General features: G+C 41.6%; 1 protein-coding gene across 5 annotated transcripts in view; it reads left to right on the top strand.

Annotated features, from left to right (window-relative positions):
• Positions 1-19,893, top strand: part of LOC140465076 (dyslexia-associated protein KIAA0319-like) — a 111,695-nt gene that overhangs the window by 19,674 nt on the left and 72,128 nt on the right. The gene's annotated exons all lie outside the window — the stretch shown is intronic.

Below are 19,893 nucleotides of genomic sequence, written 5' to 3'. Positions count from 1 at the left end.
TCCTGTCAATAGAAAAGGGTTTTCCCTTTCTACTTATTAAAACACTCCATAATTTTGAGCACCTCAATTAAGTCTCCTCTAAACCTTCTCTACTAGTTTGAAGGGAATAAATGGCATTCCACGTGAAAGTGAAGCTAATATAGTTTTGAATGTTGTCTGAAGTTTGAAATTGATTCTGGTAAAAAGAAAAACCTTGAACATGAAAAATCTGAATTGAAGGAGACAATAGTGGACAGAACCAGCCTCTTTTACCTTGTGGCATTGTCAATTTTGCTGTGTAATCACTTCTGTCCTCCACCTAATGTTTCCATTTGCTCTTTCCCTGCCTCCCCCAGCCCTCTACCTCCCACCTTTCTCCTGACCCCATTTAGAAAGGCTCGCTCCAGATTTAGTTCTTTGTACGAGCTGGTGATTATTAGTGAAGCTCACAATTGTTCAGGATCTAGAACGATCACTATATTTTGTTGTTCAGGTGGACCTCTGTCTAATTGGTCCATCCCTCAAGAACACCTTTGGGGAAAGTTAGCTGAGTTTTTTCATATTTTGAAGTTAAATAAAGTCTGTTCGTTGAGGAAATTTTATTTAGATTTGACAGCAGTTGTAAATTCTTAACTCCTGGCCTGGGTAATGACCAAATGATCAGGATCTGACCGGAGATGGTTGACTCCCTTACTCTGTTCTTTTATTCTTGACAGAATGAAGTGAAATTTCTATAGTGCAATGGAGGTACGGCAAATAAAAGACAGCTATAGTAATTTGATGCTTGTTTGTCCTGTCTACCTGCCCAAACTCCTATGAATGAATGTTATGATTGGCTAATGTTGGTTTTTCATTCTGTTTCATGGTGCCTATAAAGCCATTTCTGATTAGTTTACTGATAATAATGTATACCCCATCCCCAAAAGAATAAGTTTCTTTCTAATGTAGTTATCACAGATCTCAGTCTCCTTGCTGCTAATACATGTTATTTAACATGCATGCTGCATAATGTAAAGCCTCAGCTTACACTGCTTCTAAATTCATTGCACATTGTATTTTGAAGAGTCAACTGAGGTGTATTGGTTAGGACATTGGGACTCTGCCCCTGCTGTTTGAACACTGCCATGGAATCTATTGCATCCACCTAAACAAGTAGAACCTCCCAGCCTGGTACAGTAGCCACCAGGTGTGGCGTGGTGACCTCTCAGCCTGGCACGGTGCTTCCCGTTGTGGCATGGTGGCCTCCCAGCCTGGTGAAGCAGCCTCCCGATGTGGCATGGTGACCTCTCAGCCTGGTACAGCAGTCTCCTGGTGTGGCGTGGTGACCTTCCAACCTGGCATAGTGCCACCCGTGTGGCCTGGTGATCTCACAGCCTGGCATAGCGCCTCCCGATGTGGCATCCTCCTGACCCAGCATGGTGTCCTTGACCTGGCATAGCAGTCTGAAGTGATCTCCTAGCTTCATGATCCTCAGGGTGAAACCTGAGGGTGATCTGGGGCCAGGGCCCGGTGTGGACAGGAGGCTAGGTGCCAGCGTGGTCTGGGTTGGAAGTCCAGGGTTCTGAACTTTTATTTACACAATGCTGGACTTCTTATTTCTGTATTTGCTGAGATTTTGTAACTAAGGAAACTGTACCTAGATACCTTTGTACCTAAGATGGTACTGTAAATGGTGATGTATAAACTTTTCGCTGTGTGCACTGAGTACCTGTGATGATGAAGACCAATTCTAATCCTAAGATAGGTTTTGGACTTAACATATCATTGGAACGGTGACCCTGCGACAATGCAGTATTCCCTTAATATGTCACCAAAGTGCTAGCCAAGGATGTGGCTGTGCTGACATTTCAGAGTGCTGGGCTCTTCAATTAGCCAAGTGCCTTTTTTGTCCATAGTACTCCAAACCCTTTTTCCCCCCAATTTTTCTTTTAAAAGTTACCATTAATCTGTTCACATCAGCTCTTTGAAACATTTTTCTAGAATATCTAGAATTCCACTGTATTTACTCAAAGAAAAATCCTCCACCTTCCTCTGATTCTTTTGGGAAATATATTGAAAGCTGTGTGTGTTATCTGGTTGCCAGCTGACCTGCCAGATTATGAACTGATGACTCTGTAGTCAGGATGAACCGATGATCCTCTGAGCCAGAGATGAACATAACACTGAGTCATACTGATATTTATGAAGTTCTATATACTATACAAAGTGTTGTAAAGAAGGAAAACACAACAACCATCTCTGCTTATCTATTTTTTTTAATGGTGTAGCAAACTTCCACAGCTTGAAAGGTTTAGGTTAGGAATTAATGATCAGAAGATGGGTTGTTAATATCCTCAAAACTTGAAAGAAGGAAGGAAACACTCGGTAATGAATAAAGAGCTGGGAACTAATGAATTAGAATGTGCTGAGTCTTTGGGCTGAACTTTACTTGAAAAGTAATAGTGTTTTGTGGATACAGGTTGTTATTAATGTGTGAATCAGCCAAGATATTTGGGGAATAAAAGGATGTACTATTAGTTGCGAATACCCAGAATTATGTGGCTGTTTTATGTTGCTCTGCTGTTTCCTTTGCACAATTGGAGTAATGTAGCTCTCCTGTTATCTTTGCACACATTCTAGAGTTTCACATTAACAGTCTGTGATTTATTTAATACGCAATTAGTGATTAAGAGCACAAGTGTGCTTTTAATGTATTGCCAATCAATATTGACCAAGAAAGAGAACAATGTAATATGTTTGGTCTCTTGTGAATGGTAGATTATTGTTGGACATTTAAAGTAAAATCAATTTTTAATTGTTTTCCTTTTAGCTAATATCCTCCCCCTCTCAATTAAGTCTTTCTTTTCCTCTTTTCATTTCTGACCTTGTAACTGATATATTTCTAAATTGCTAACTTTCATTCGTTCTGTTGCTTCATCATTCTCATGTTTCTTTTGCATTGGTGAAAAATCTCATTGGTGAAAAAGGTACATAATTGGTCCCACACAGGAAGTCAACTTCAAATTCGGTCAATCAAATTGACTGATAGTGTTTTGGTTGAGATAAGCATTACCTTTACACTTCACTTTTCCTTATGCTCTGCACACTAAGACATCCTTGATTTTAAACATTAATGTTGCCTAGGTGATTGTAATAGTGATAAATTGAGGCTGCCAACTTCTGCGTTCAAAGCAGTTTTGACATTTTCAAAGATAATTGTACTGATTTTTTAAAAAAAAGCTTGTGTTTGAATAATACCCTTCGCAACTTCAGGATTTCCCAATAGATTGTTAGGACTTGAATGTATTTGAAGCATGGACAATTCTTCATTCTTTGCACTTGAACATTGCTGGCAAGGCCAACATTTATTGTCTGCCAGCAATCTTGAGAAGGTTATGATGAGCTGCCGTCTTGAACTGCTGTAATACAGGTACCCTTTGCGCTGGCAAGTGTGGAGAGTTTGAAAATTTTCAAACCTGCAGTGATGAAGGAATGGAGATATATTTCCAAGTTTGGGTAGTGTCTGAAATGGAGTGGAATCGAGGGGCACCTGCTTCTAGGTGCTAGAGATCACTGAACACAAAAACATGAAGTAGGAGCAGGAATAGGCCATTGACCCCCTCTGCCATTCAGCATGATTATGGCTGACCTTCGGGTGGGGGGCTCATCAACTCCACTTTCATAATCACTTCATGATTCCCTGAGAAAACACAAATTTGCCTATCTAGCCTTAAATATAGTCAACGATGGAAAATCCACACCCCTTGGTGTAGAGAATTACAAAAAAATCACAATCCTCTGAGTGAAGGGATTTCTCCTTATCTCAATCTTGAATGATGGATCCTTTATCCTGAGATTGTGTCCTTGTGTTCTAGATTCCCAAAACGGTGGAAACAACCAGTGTATCTATCCTCTGAAGCCTGTTCAGAATCTATAATGAGATCACTTGTCATGTTTCTAAACTCCAGAGGATATTGGCTAATTTAGTCAGCTTTTCACTATAGGAACTTCCTTGTATCCCAGGGACCAATCTAGTGGACCTTCAGCTGTGCTGCTTCCAATGCACTGAATCCTTCTTTAAATATGGAGAATCAAACTGCACACAGCACTCCAGGTGTGGTCTCACCAAAACCTTGTATGATTTAGAAGCAAGACTTCCTTATTCTTGTACTCTAATCCACTTCCAATAAAGGCCAACATGCCATTTATCTTTCTAATTCCTGAATGTGCATTCCAACTCTAGTGGGTGCTTTCAAAGAAAAGTCAGCAGGGTGCGGCGCTGCATCTTGTCGATGGTACACTTGACAGCTATGGTATTCGTTATGGAGAAAGTGAATGCTTAAGATGGTGGTTGGGTGTTGATCAAATGGGTTGCTTTATCTTGGGGCATTCATGCTGCTCAAGCGTTGAAACTGCACTCGTCCAGATAACTGAGGAGTATTCGATCACACTCGTGTCTTCGGTCTTGTTAATGATGGAAGGGCTGGGTTAGTCACCACAGAATGCTCAACTGCTAACCCAACCTTGTAGTCATAGTACTTATGGCTGGCCCACTTAAATTTCTTGACAATGTGACATTAATGTTTTTTTTGTTTTATTCATTTTTGGAATGTGGGCATAACTGGCTGCCCATTCCTAGTTGCCCATGGGAAAGTGATGATGAGCTGTTCTAGTCCACATGCTATAGGTTTACCCACAATGCCCTTAGGGAGGGAATTTCCAGATTTTGACCCAGCGACTGTGGGTCCCCAAAACTACTTCCATTTAGAAGGACAATGGTCTTAACACATAATTCACCGGCTTTCAAATCTCCCCATCCACCACCTCATCCCAGGGCCAGCCCTCCCAAGTCAGGATATTGAGTGGCTTGGAGGGAAACTTGGAGATAGTGAGAACTGCAGATGCTGGAAAGTCAGGGTCAATAAAATGTGGAGCTGGAAAAAGTTCAGCAGTTCGAGTGGCATCAGAGGAGCAGGAGAATCGATGTTTAGGTTGGAACTTTATATCAGGACTGGGGGGGGTGGGGGTGGGGGTGAAGGGAGCTGCCAAATAAATTGTGGGTGTGGTGGGGCTGGGGTAAAGGTAGGTGCGAAAGCGACAGATGGAATGCAGGTAGAAGGTGGTTATGATTGGTCAGTGGGAAGGATGGAGCAGATAGATGGGATGGAAGATGGACAGGTTAGGTCAGGTAAAGGGGATGGAGTGGAGCAGGAGGGCTGGCCCTGGGATGAGGTGGTGGATGGGGAGATTTGAAAGCCGGTGAATTATGTGTTAAGACCATTGTCCTTCTAAATGGAAGTAGTTTTGGGTTTGGAAGGTGCTGTCCAAGGATCGTTGGTGAGTTTATTGTAGACGTTACAAATTGATGCCATTGAGCATCAGTGGTAGAGGAATGCATGCTTGTGGACGTGGTGCCAATCATTTGTCTGGATGGTGTCAAGTTTTCTTGAGTGTTTTGGGAGCTGCACTCATTCAGGCAGGTGGGAGTATTCCTGACTTAGGTCTAATAGATGGCTAACAGGTTTTGGGGAGTCAAGAGGTGAGTTATTTGCCACAGTACTCCTAGACTCTGACCTGCTATTGTAAACACTTTTTATGTTGTGAGTCCAGTTCAATTTCTGATCAATGGTAACCCCAAGTATATTGATAGTAGGGGATTTAGTGATGGTAACACCATTGAATGGCAAGAGGTGGTGGGCAGATTGTCTCTTATGGGAGGAGATCTTTCCTGGCATTTGTGTAGTGTGAATGTCATTTGCCACTTTTCAGCTCAAGCCTGAAAATTGTCCAGATCTTATTGTGTTTCAATATGGACTGTTTCGGTATCTGAGGAAACATGAATGGTGCTCAACATTGTGCAACCATCAGTAAACATCCCTATTTCTGAAGTTATGATGGAGGGAAAGTTATTGATAAAGCTGCTGAAGTTGGTTGGGCCGAGGAAACTATCCTGAGGTAGAGTCCTGCAGAGATGTCCTGGAGCTGAGGTGACTGACCTCCAGCAATCACAACACACTTCCTATGTGCCAGGCATGACTCCAATACAGAGAGTTTTCCCCCAATACCTATTAATTCTGGTTTTGCTAGTGCTCTTTGGTGCTACACACAGTCAAATACAGCCTTTATGTCAAGGGCTGTCACTCTCTCCTCACCTCTGGAATTCAGCTCTTTTGTCCATTCACCTCCTTTTCATTCAGGAGAGATATCAGGAATGACGGAATGGCCTTGGAGAGGTTGCACTCCAGATTCACCAAAATGATATTGGGGTTTAAATGTGTAAATTATGAGACCAGGTTTCATAAACATTGCTAATATTCCCTTAAGTGTAGATGATTTCGGGATGAACAAAGCAAGATGTTTAAAATGATAAAAGCATTTGATAGGGCAAAGACTTTTTTTTTCCTCGAGTGGGAGAATTCAGAAACGAGGGAATACAATCTTAAAGTTAGAACCTGACCATTTAGCAGTGAAATTGGGCAGCATTTCTTCATACAAAAGGTTAGAGACGTTTGGAACTCCCAAAATGTCAAGATGGAGATTGATAGATTTTTATTGGGTGAGAATATCAAAGGATGCAAATCAAAGGTGGGCAACTGGAGTTAAGTTGCAGATCAGCTTTGATCTAATTGAATGGCCAAATATTCTTAAGAGGCGGAATGGCCTAGTCTGCTCCCTTGTTCCTATAATGCAACAAAGTTCCCGAGACTTGTCCCGACACTGACTAGTGGAGTTACACAGGAGTTAGTACTGGGATCACAATTATTCACATAATAATTAATGATCTGGGCGAAGGAACTGAGGGCATTGTTGCTCAGTTTGCAGATGACACAAAGATAGGTGGATAGACAGGTCGTGTTGAGGAGGTGGGGAGGCTGCAGAAGGATTTGGATTGGCGAGGAGGAAGGGCAAAGAAGCGGCAATGAATACAATGTGGAAAGTGTGAGGGATTCACTTTGGTAGGGAAAATAGGGGCGTAGATTATTTTCTAATTGGGAATGACTTTGAAAATCTGAAGCACAAAGGAACATGGGAGTCCTAGTTCAGAATTCTCTTAAGGTTAACATGCAAGTTAAATTGGCAGTTAGGAAGGCAAGTGTAATGTTCCCATTCTTTTTGAGGGAGCTAGAATTTAAGAGCAGGAATGTATTGCTCAGGTTGGAAATGGCTCTGGTTAAACTGCACTTGGAATAGTGTGAGTGGTTTTGGCAACAGTATCAAAGGAAGCCTTGGAGGGGTTCCAGAGTATGTTTACAAAAGTGATCACGGAGATGAAGGGCTTCTCATGCGGGGAGCCATTGAAGATTCTGGGTTTGTACTCGATAGAAGGATGAGGGGGGAATCTCATTGAAACTTACAGAATACTGAGAATCCTGAATAGAGTGGATATGGAGAAGATGTTTCCACTAGTAGGAGAGACTAGGGCATAAGGGTTCAGAGTGAAGGGACGACTCTTCCGAACTGAGGAGAGGAGGAATTTCTTCAGCCAGAGGTTGGTGGATCTGTGAAACTCATTGCCACAGTAGGCTGTGGTAGCCAAATCATTGAATGTATTTAAGACAGAGATAGCTAGGTTCTTAATAAGTCTGGGGATCAAAGGTTATGGCAAAAAGCAGGAGAATGGGGTTCAGAAACTTATCAGCCATGATTGAATGGCAGAGCAGACTCAATGGGTCAAATGGCCTAATTCTGCTCCTAAAGCTTATGGTCTATGATCTCATAGACCTACCTCCAAATTTCCCTCATTTTATGATCACCAGATTACAGTCTGTTATGTAGCATATGTATTCAGTTTGTTTACATTATTATAACAGGAGAAATGGCATTGAAAGTAGACAGTATGTTCCTTCAATTTGTAGTTAATGAAAGACAATGAGATTATTGATATGATGAATAACCTGGAAAGTCTTGAATCAGAGAATCCAGCCCCCAGAAAATGGGACTGAAACCTCGCAGCGATGGCACTGGTGTGTGACAGCATGGTTATAGACACAATTGATTCATATAAGTCAGCTGTTCAAAGTGGTACAAAAGACATTTTATAGACCTTGTTATGTGCTCTTCCTATTTTGGAGAATGACCCATAAGCAATACAAGGAACAGATAAACACACTGATTGTAATAGCAAATGCTAATATATTTACTTTGTTTGGGTCTTTATCATTTAATGGTTTTGAAACAAATTGATAAAATTGTCCACCTTTTTATTGAAGATGGCAGTAGGTACTGAGAGAGTGGAAATATTAACTTTCATTGTCTTAGAAGACTTATTATTGATAACAATGAATAGCTTCTTCAGTTAATGGTGTAATTATGCTGCATTTCGACTCTTATTATGAAGATTATGACTCGTGATCGCACAGTGATGGTAAATATGATCTGTAGCAAAAATCTCCTTTGTCCACTGTGGTGAAGAGGATCCAGTTAGTGAATAACTGAGAGTTAAAGCTTTTGGTTTTATGCAACAAGTACAGCATGTAACTTACATTTGTATAGCATCTTTAACATTTTAAGATATCTGAAGCAATCTAAACAGAATTTGACACAGAGCCATAGATGTCTATACAGGTGACCAAACACTTGCTCAAAGGAGCATTTTAAAGAAGGAAAGGTACAAAATCAAGGACCAATTTCCAGCGATTAGAGTCTGTGCATCTGAAAGCATAACTGCCAGTGGCGAACCATGGGTAGTAAATGCTGGCTAGCCAGCGAAACTCACATCCCACAAGACAATTAAAAATCACAGGTGACCTTTGCAAATATTCTTGTGAAGATATTGATTCCACTGCTGTGAAACCCCCATGCTCACACAGTGGAAATCCTTCTGACTGACTACTTTCTCCAGATGTTGATTGTTTTGACAAGTGCTTGGCAAGTGTGAAGCCGTGGCAAGAAGGTGAGGATAGCCCAGGTGCTGTGGATCTTAATGAACTCAGCTCTTCTCCTCTGTGACTGGATTCTTCTTCCAACTCATCCAATTAGAGTTTCAAAAGCCAAGAGATTTGTTTAATGGTGTAAAACCTTCCGTGATGTGAAGGAATAATGGCTAAATGAGTCAAATTGTGGACTGAAATACAGTAGGAAGCAAGTGGGTGAAAATCAAAATAATGATTAATAATTTTGGTATCGAGCAGCAGTGTGGCATTTCTGAGGACAGCTATTTAAGGCAAATGTGTTCAATGATAGTCATTCACAGCAGAGGCCACAGAATAATTAATTATTGGCTGATTGTTTCACAGAAAACATTAGTTTTCCATTAATGTTTGTTTTTAACAGAGCAAACAAGATAATAAATTACTGCCAGTGTTATGGTTTTGTATTATGGACAAACGTTTGATCCCTGTGGTTCTGTTCACCCTGACAAAGCTGCATCACACAGCTTTCACACGCAGGAAAGAATATAATCCAGCCCCATCTATTAGAGCATTATGTTGTCGACTAAAGTGACTGCAAAGATAAAAATTGGCACTACATTTAAATTGTTGGGACTTCTAGATCCATTGGACTGTACAACATAATGCTCTATCAACCAGGTTTCTCGATAAACAAAATCATGGATTAACGAACATGTGAACAAAAGTCAAGGTTCACGCCGTTGGAACCTGCCCTGCCATTCAATACAATCATGGCTGATCTGTTTTTAACCTTCACTCTATATTCCTACATCAAGATTAACCCTGATAATCTTTCAACCTCTTGAATTTGTTATCAAATTGAGACAATCCCCACTGAAAAGAAGATGCAATGTTTCAACCTTAGTCCCCTGAAACTTCTGTTATCTGCCAGAATTGCTGTGGTGCAAAAATTGGACTTGTCACCTTCCCTGGATTTGGCTTTTATTGAACAATGAATGTACTCTTCCTCTTCCCTGAGCTCTGTGACCTGCTCCAATCTTAACACAATCCAGTGTGTCTGCACATCTCCAATTCTGGTCTCTCTTGTGTTAATTGCTTCACCACTGGCAGTTATGCTTTCAGATGCCGAGTCTCTAATCTCTGGAAATTCCTCCCTGATTTTCTATCTCTGCTTCTTTAAAATGTTCCTTGGAGCCTCTCTCTTTGAGCAAGTTATTGGCCATCTGTGTAGATATCTATGGCTCAATGTCAAATTTTGTTTAGGTTGCTTTATCTTCACTATGTTAAAGGTGCTATAGAAATGCTATACATGCTGTTCTTGTTGCATAAAACCAAAACTCTATTATCCACCAACTGGATCATTTTCACTGCAGTGGACAATGGAGATTTTTGCTGCAGATCATAATCTTCATAATAAGACTCTTAATGCAGTACAATTACATCATTAGCTGATGAAGTTATTCACTGTTACCAATAATAAACATCTTCTAAGGTAATGAAATAGTAAATTTTTCCCCTCTCTCAGTACTGACTGCCATCTAAGGTGGTTAAGGCATTTTGCTGCTTGCCTTCATCGCTCAGTATTGGAGTTGCTACGTCATGCTGAGTTATACAGGACATTGGTATGGCCTTTTCTGGAGTACTGAGAGAGTTTTGGTTGCTCTGTTATAGGAAGGATATTATTAAACTGGAGAGGGTTCAAAAATGATTTAGCAAGATATTTCCATGAATGGAGGGTTTGAAATACAATAATAGACTGGGACTTCACTTACTGGAGTGTAGGATGTTGAAGGGTGACCTTATTGAAGTTTATAAAATCATGAGGGGCATTGATAAGGTGAATGGCAACTGTCTTTTCCCTAGAGTGGGGGAGTTCAAAACTAGGGGGCATATTCTTAAGGTGAGACGAAAAAGATTTAAATAGGACGTGGGGTCAACCTTTTCTTATACAGAGGTTTATGTGTGGAATGAATTGCCAGAGAAAATTGTGGATTACAATATTTAAAAGCCATTTGGATAAGTTCATGAATAAGAAAGGTTTGGAGGGATATGGGTCAAGCGCAGGCAGGTGGGATTGGTTTAGTTTGGGAACGTGGTCGGCACAGACTGGTTGGACCGAAGGGTCTGTTTCCATTCTGTATGACTATGACTGTAAATGTTACTTTATGACGCACTCGATCTCAAAAAGAACAGTATAAAGGAGTCGCGGAATTACTGATATTTTTGAGCATTTAGAAGGTTACAAAGCTGTTCCAGTCGAGCTACAGCACTGACATCTACTTGACAACATGGAACATTGGCCAGGTATGTCCTGTGTACACAAAGCAGGACAAATCCAACCTGGTTAATTGTCACCCGATCAGTCTACTGTGGGTTATCAGTAAAATGTTGGAAGAGGTCACCGATAATGCCATCAAGCAACAACTAGTTCGCAGTAAGCCATTCACTGGCACTCAGGTTTGAGTTAGAGGATCATAGAGTTATTATATTGACCAGGTTTCCCAAACAAAGCTCATCCCACTTGCCTGCTTTTGGCTCATATCCCTCTAAACCTTTCCCAATCATGTACCTATCCAAATGTCTTTCAAATGTTGTAACTGTACCTTCCTCCAAGGGCCACTTAGATTCTGACTTCAGTGCAGCCTTTATCCAGACATGGACAAAAGAGCTGAACTCCAGAGGATGGTGAAAAGACTGTCCTTGACATCGAGGCAGCATTTGACTGAGGGCACGAAGGACGCCTAGCAAAGTGAGAGTTATCGGAAATCAGGGGAAGTCTCTTTGCTGGTTGGAGTCATACTTGACACAAAGGAAGATGGTTGTGGTTGTTGGATGTAACTCATTTCAGATTCAGGTCCTTCCTGCAGAAGCTCCTCAGGATAGTGTCCTCAGCCCAATCATCTTCAGTGTTTCACCAATGGTTTTCCCTTCATCATAAGGTCAGAAGTGGGGATGTTTGCTGATGACTGCAGAAAGTACATACTTCAGTATCTGAGGAATTGAGAATTATCATATATCCAAATGCATCAAGACCTGGACGATATTCAACCTTGGGATGAGAAGTGTCAAGTAACGTTTGTATGACACCAGGCAGGCAATTACCACTTCTAACAAGAGAGAAATTTAACATTGTCCCTTGACATTCAATGAGCTAAGGTAGGGCAGTTCCAGACTAGAAGATATATTTTTAAGGTGAGAGGAGAAAGATGTAAAAGGGACCTGAAGGGCAACATTTTCCCCACAGAAGATGGTTCGTATATGAATGAATTTCCAGCAGAAGTGGTGGATGAAGATACAGTTACAACATTTAAAAGACATTTGGACAGGTACATCAATAGGAAAGGTTTAGAGGGATATGGGCCAAATGCAGGCAAGAGTGGCTGGTTTAATTTGGGAAAATTGGTCAGCATCGACAAGTTGGACTGAAGGGTCTATTTCTGTGCTAAGTGACTCTGACTCTGACAGCACTATCACTGAATCACTTCGTTCTGAACATCCTGGAGGTTACTATTGACCAGAAATTGAACTAGAGTAGCCACTCTAATACTGTGGCTCCGAGAATAAGTCAGAGGCTTGGATTCTTGTGATGAGTAACTCCCTTACTAATTCCTTAAAGTCTGTCCACTAATTACCAGGTGCAAGTTGGAAGTGGGATGGAATACTCCCCATTTGTTTGGATGAGTGTCGCTCCAACAAAACTTGAGACCATCCAGGACAAAGCAGTCCACTTGATTGGCACCATCTCCGGAAACATTCACTTCCTACACCTCTGGAGTAATAGCAGCAGTGTGTACTAACTTTAATGTGCAACATAGAAATTCATTAAGGTTCCTTCAACAGCACCTTCCAAGTCTATGACCACTACCATCTAGAAGCACAAGGGCAGCAGATACATGGGGATACCATCAAGAACAAGTTCTTCTCCAAGCCACTCCCCAGCCTGACTTAGAAAAATATTGCTGGGTCAAACTCCTAGAACTCCCTTGCTTATAGCACTGTGGGTGCACCAACACTAAATGGACTCAGAAGATTTAGAGGCAGCTCACCTTCACCTTCTCAAGCACCAGTAAGGTTGATGAATAAATACTGTCCCAGCCAGTGATGCCCTGAGTAAATTAAGATAAGTATTGACCAAGCTATCCCTGTAATGGTTCTTTAAGAGCACTCAGCATCTGATACAAAGAAGCAAATTGCTTTGCACAGTGGTAGTTTCTATCTGAAAATTGCAATTAGGGTTCTATGTAGAATTATCCTGCACAATGGAGGTAATTGTGCCTCATTGTAAGAGCTATGCAGTTAGTCTCACTCCTGTTTCATCATAGACCTGCCATTATGTAACCCTGATTTGCATATTTGAAGGTGGATTCAAAATTGTGAATCCTGATCAGGATATCAACGGACAGCTAGGGTACCTTCCTTACCTGCCCCTTCTGATATTTCATCCATTGCTGTTTCAGTCATTAGTTGAATGTTAGCCCCCACTATGTTTGCAGGGCCAGCATTTTCATCAGTTTCCCTGTGCAAAGGACGCCCAGTCTTCAAATGGTGGAGACCTCCTTTGAATTTCAACATGTCACAAATATCATCAGGCTTCCCCACGTCAAAACAAGAGTTGGTACCAATTAATATTCAGAGGCTATCAGGAAAGAAAAATGGCACTGTGTGCAACACCAGTGCATGTCCAATGTTGCAAAACAGGGAAGTGGTGGGTTGGGCTGGGGAATAGGAGAGGGTAATAATTTCATCTCTGGATATGGTTCTCCACCCCCAAATCAAAACTTGAGAAACATCCCATGATGATGAATCTCCTGACATTGATTAGCGCAGTTTTTTTAGTATCGTTTCAGTCTAGAATTTAGTTGGTATATCCAATTCTGCCAATTGATAACAAGTCTCTACGCACTTTCTGACAGCAGCGTATTGTTGCCATGACGACATTGCAGAGAGATTGAACCGTTCAAGCTGTTGTGTGGTTGCAAACCCTATGTTATAATTTCCTTAGGTTTAGAACCATAATCACATGGTAACCATCTCCAAGCATTCTTGGCAGACTTAACTGAAAACAATTTTTTGCTTTCAAAATGCATTATTATAACATTAGAACAAAATAATTTCATTTACTAAATTAATTGTTGGTTAAAATATGCAGCAAAACTTTTAGTATGCTATATAATTTAATCAGATTTTAAGGAACTAGCGATGTTTTCCATCTTTCTGGTGAAATGTTAAACCAAGATTCAATAAACCTTTGTTTCACTCCAGGAGCAAACCGCTCACTGTAGGTAGACGGAACCTAGATAGGTAATGGGGTACCTGACATTCTTCACCTCACCCCCTACAGGAAGAGCTCCCTTGCCTGAGAGGGAGAGGACCATTTGTGGTGATGTTGAGACCTCCATGTCCTAACAAGCAAATAAGATTCATTGTCGAGTGCTGTGCTGCAGTCCCTTTATCAGCACTGGGAATGTATTCTCAACATGCTCAACTATCTGCCCTAGTTTGCTACTGAGTCCCTCTGTTGCCTTCTGCAGGCTGCATCCACAAAGTCTCTGCCAAGAAGAGACCTCTCAGGGCATCATCTCCTCTGAAGCAGATGCTTCAGTTTTCTGGTGAGGCTGCCTCCTACACACTCCACCAGCTCTGACATTGATGCTTCAGGGAGTATTTGGAGTTTGTGTACGTTCCAGTGAGTAACTCATTACCTTGTCCCCGTGGCAGGCCAGGGAAAAAATACCCAAGACGGCTAGAGACCAGTGAGCCTCAGGCAGGAGGGGTCTCCATGGTGTTGGTAATTGGTGACTGAATTCAAGTACACTTGCAGACTCAGGAAAAGCAGGCAGGTTCACTTAGAGAAACTAAATCAAAGGTTGGAAGAATCCTCCAATGCAGTCTTTATTGTGCTGCCTCTGGTATGTGTACGTAAGGCTGCTTTTGTGAACAAATTGGTGCTTGCTATAGAGATCCAGATCCCATGCTCGGTGTTAGTCAGATATGTCCATAGACCTGCACTCTATTACTCTAGCCACTGGTGCTCAGCACTAGGGAGATGAAGGACCTTGACTTCACTCCATGTGTCTAATCCTCAAAAGGAGGTGTGAGTAGGCACCCAGTCTGAGGAGGAAGCACATAGAAGCCTTACAGAAGTTCTGTCTCAGGACCGCCCCTCCACCTTCACACATGCTGTAACCTCCAGCCCTTCAAGCTGAGGTGGATGAATTTGCCTCTGGGTAGGACACACTCAGCATGTCTGTGTCCTCTAGCCACAAATGCCTCCGAGCCCATCCATCCAAAGGCCAAGAGATAGTTGGAGAGAAAGGTACAACAGAAGCTGAGGCAAATGGGTGCAACTTTGTAAATAAGTTATCGCATCTGTAAATAAATGTTCACTCCTCAACATGAGCTGTGTGACTGAATATCGTTTTATCTGCAACTATAAAAACGAGGGTAGAGAGGTGAGCCATCCTTAGCATCACATGATGTTCTAATGCTGTCAGACTGATAGCATCCTTTTCCACAGCACCCATACTAGAATGAAACTTTGTCATGATTTAATGAGGGAGCATTGGATATTTTGTAACCTTCCATCATTTTGTAAAATTAACTTGTATTAATAGCACAAGTTGCATAAGATGATCAAAGTATTAGGCTGCATTTGCAGGGGTTGCTGATCTCTGCAGAATCAAAATACTTGTAGTTAATGCAAGTGTTCCAGTCAATTCCATTAAATGAGACTCACCATGACTGATGCTGCTGACCTGTCGGATGCTGAAGGTGTTGTTCTGTTGGAAGAACATGCTCATTGTCATACTTGTTATGATGCTGTGGCTCTGCCAGATCCTCATCCACCATCACGTTGTCTTGCTTCATCCTCCAGTTGTTTGCTCTGCCTGCAAGGTACTGCATCAAATCCCCAACCATGAACTGCACGGGAGCCTGATGTGAAGGCGCCAGCTTATAGCCCTCATTGGCCCCAGTGGAAGAAGATGTTGCATTGTAGACATGTGGGATAGCATGACCTAACTTTCTGACTATCATTTTTCAACAGAGGTTAGCACCACCGCCTCTCTTCAGTCTGCATGCCATTGTGGATCTAATGCACCTTCTCCCTATCTTTAAAGCATCTTTGGCTGTAAACCTCATTAGGTGGCAGCTCCACATCCTCTGCAGGTTGATGCTGGTCCTATGTTTCTCATTCATCAGTGGAGCTGTCTTCAGTGCAAAGGCTGCAGAGTCAACCACAGCTCTTGTACCTGACCTATTGGGGATAATTCCACTGGCCCTTTGGAGGCAATATCGGAAACAAAGCAGGTCCACAGTAATGTGATCATTCAGCCGTCATGGCACACACACGTGACATTTTGACAATGTTTTCAAAACAGTGAGACATGAAGGCCTTTGACAAGGAGGACTATGGAATGCCTCTACCTGGACCTTACACATTGTTGACCTGGTTCTAATGTATGTTGCTTAAACAATTTGTTGTAGATACAGTGGGAGACTGTGTATGTGTAGCAGCAATAAAGAGAACCTCTCCCTCCACCTCCAACTTCCACATTACCCAGTAAAAGCAGCTTTGCATATAAGGTATGGATATTTTAAAGTTCAAGTGGGAAGTGAGCACCTCCTGCATCTTGTGGAACCTCAGAAGATGATTGTGACTTTTGCAACTAAGGTGAACCTTTCCAGTTCACTTAACATTACTTATGCTTCACAGCCACTTGTAGGATAAATTGTAATGTTGAACAATGTGCCCAAAAATATTTCTTTATTTAACACAGATGGTCAATGCATGAAGTTCACATACAGAATTATATGATATGACAATGTTGTTCCTTTTACAACGAACTGTCAGAAGATTTTTGACGGCCTGAAAGCTGTTAACCGCTGCTCCAGTGTTAGCCACACCTAATTATGCAAAGCCATTCAAGGTGGCTACTAATCTGAGTGATGTGGGTGTCAGTGCTGTGCTCCTGTAGGAAGACGATAAGAAGATAGAAAGACCTACTGGGTATTTCTCCAGAAAATTGAACAGTCATCAGCAGAAATATTTGACAGTTGAGAAGGAGACTTTGGGCTTGGCATTGACGTTACAACATTTCAATGTTTGTGTTACCAGTAATGTATCTGAGACAATCATATATACTGATCGTAACCCATTGAAGCTTGTGGAGAAATTTAAGGACAAAACTTCCAGATTGTTTAGGCCATTCAGTTTGAAAATTGAGCCTGTGGCAGGACAAGAAAATCTGATTGCTGATGCATTGTCGAGATTTGAATGAGAAACTGGGGTGTTCAGTGGCAGGAATAAACAGACTGAAACAGAATGTAGTAGTGCATGTTTATAGTCAATATAATGTATATGGGTGTTGCTGTGTTCTAACAGTGTAAGATTAAGGGGTTTTAAATGAAACTATCTTTGGATATTGATGCTTCATCTTTTTAAAGGGGGAGATGTGACGATGCTGCTCCTTTAACAAGGTTATTCTATCCTTGGTTTTTTTCACAGAAGGGTCGTAAATGCAGAAATTCCGATGTGTCTGGTTTAGATGGGTTTTTGGGCCAGTTTGATTATAGCTAACAGATTCTGCCTCAGGCAGAAGGCTTTCAAGTAAACAAAACCCACTTGTACAATAAAAGGGGAGTGGCCAGTTCTCTCAGCTCAGATTTTCTCTGGTTTGCTGTGGTTTTAGCAGTCTAGCTGTTTAGAGCTGCTGATCAGTTTTTTGAGGCTGTTAGTCAAAGAAATAGCTCCATAGAAGAAGGTGTCCCATGCTGTATCTCTCTGGCATCTCTCCTGTAACACCCTGTGTTTGATTTTACCTTATTTGTCAAGAGGTGTTTATGGGGACTATTACAGGCATTTGGAATAACATCATTAAGTTGCAATAGAGTTGATTGGGATTTTAAATAGTTACGTTATTCTATATTCAGTTCTCTTGTTTGTGTTTCATTTGATAACCTTGCAAATAAAATCTGTTTTGATTAAAACTAAGTGATTGGGGGGTGAGCTGCATCACTGCTGGAATGTCAACATTACACCTGCTTAAAACAGTGAGAAATGTTAGGGTCTGGGCTACTTTCTTGAAATGTTTTGAGGAGGTCTGGCCTGATCCTTTACAGTGATAACACAAGTCTTTAATTTGTATTGTGTGAGCATCTCTTTAATGCTGTTTCCCCTTGAAGAGCTTCACATCACACACAGGCAGTGCCTGCTCCTCCAGAGGAAAAGAAAACACTTTGCTCACTGTAGGTGTGATGATGACCATCCTTCATTTATTTTTTTTGTAAATACATTTATTAGCAATTTTTTTTAACTTTACAATCATATAAAATTATTGAAAAAAAACAATCACAAATATCAGTATAATAAAAAGAAAAAAAACAAATTACAATACAACTACTAACTACGAACTACTAACCTACTCTATAATACAAAGCAAACCCTAACACTCTGCAAAGAAACACCAACAAAAAAAGAAAGAAAAGCAAAAAAACCCACAAAATACAGAACAGCTATCCTCGGTGCAAGGCTCCCAAACAAAGGAACGGGAGCATTGTATACATACACATATTAACTCGGGAGACCCCCTCCAGGGCCCTGGTCTTGACAAATCTAATCATCCTCGCTAAACAAATGCCCTAGTAGGGTAGAAATAACTCAAGTAGGGTTGCCATGTCTTATAAAAATGATCTGTTGTGTGGTGCACCATGTTTGTAAAAAACTCCAAGGAAATGTGCTCCATAATTAATTTCTGCCATCCCAGCAAGCCCGGCAGGTTCTCAGACACCCAGTTCATCAGAATATTCTTCCGTGCACAGTATGCTAGAATCTTAAATAGTTTCTTTCCATGCCTATCTAAAGATGGTAAATTTGGTAGACCTAAGGTGAGATATCAGGTCTACTTTGACTTCAGTCCTCAATACCCTTCTATCTCTCCCACCACATGGCTCCAATAAACACTGAGCCTGTGGCATGTCCAGAAGCAATGCGTAAGACTACCTACACTTATTTTACATTTGGGGCACATTGAAGATGCCCCTTTTTTAAATTTCGCCAGACGGTCTGGTGTCAGATGAGCCCTGTGCAGAACTTTTAACTGCGTAGCGCATGTCCTGTTACAGATTGAGATCTTTCGAGTATTCTCCCTTATGCTCTCCCATGTTTCAGAAGAGATCTCCACTCCCAGCTCTTGCTCCCAGCCCTCACATAACCAGTTAATATCCTGTCAGGCCCTGCCACCCAGCAGGCGATAGAGGCCACTAACCATAAGGGTGCTTGTGGAGCGTAGCAACAGCCTCTCTGTATCAGGCCTATAGGGCTTAGTGAGAAACATAGTCTTCTTCTGGATGAAATCCCTAACCTGAAAAAAAAATGGAAAAGATCTCTGCTGGGCAACCCGTATTTGCGGCTCAGTTGCTCAAAAGACATCATAACCTCCCCCTCAAACAAGTCTCCCAAACTAGAAACTCCTCTCGCTGCCCATAGTTTGAACCCTGAGTCCATCATCCCTGGTCGGAACCCTGACATGCCAACTATAGGTGTAAGTGGCGAAGTCTTGGATAAACAACCCTCACTCTGACGCATCGCCCTCCATGCCTTGACTGTACTAATGACAATGGGGTTCTGGCAGTGGCCCATAACTGTCCTCCTCTTATCTATGAACAATAGGTTAATAAGAGGGCACTTTGCTTGGGAGGCCTCGATATCCAGCCATATTGAGTTTGGATCGTTACCTACCCAATCACAGACAAAGGACAGCAGGGAGCTCAATTGATACCTTCTGGTGTCTGGGAAATGAACTCCTCCCCCTCCTTGAGGCAACTACAATTTACTAAGTTTGATGAGGGGCCGCCCACGATGCCTGACAAAGGAACCAAACCACCCCATACGCTTCCGCAGCATTGACCTGGGAAACATTATAGGGAGCATATGCATAGGATTAAGCAAACAAGGAAGAACATTCATCTTAATGAGAAATATTCGGCCTAGCCATGAAATTGGAAGAGCCTCCATCTCTGGAGATCTCGCCTAATATTGTCGAGCAAGTGAGCAAAGTTAGTCCGAAATAACAGATCAAACTTG

Source organism: Chiloscyllium punctatum, chromosome 41 (assembly GCF_047496795.1).
Source record: "Chiloscyllium punctatum isolate Juve2018m chromosome 41, sChiPun1.3, whole genome shotgun sequence".
NCBI classification, from domain to species: Eukaryota; Metazoa; Chordata; class Chondrichthyes; order Orectolobiformes; family Hemiscylliidae; genus Chiloscyllium; species Chiloscyllium punctatum.
This window is presented reverse-complemented; position numbering and strand designations above follow the sequence as displayed.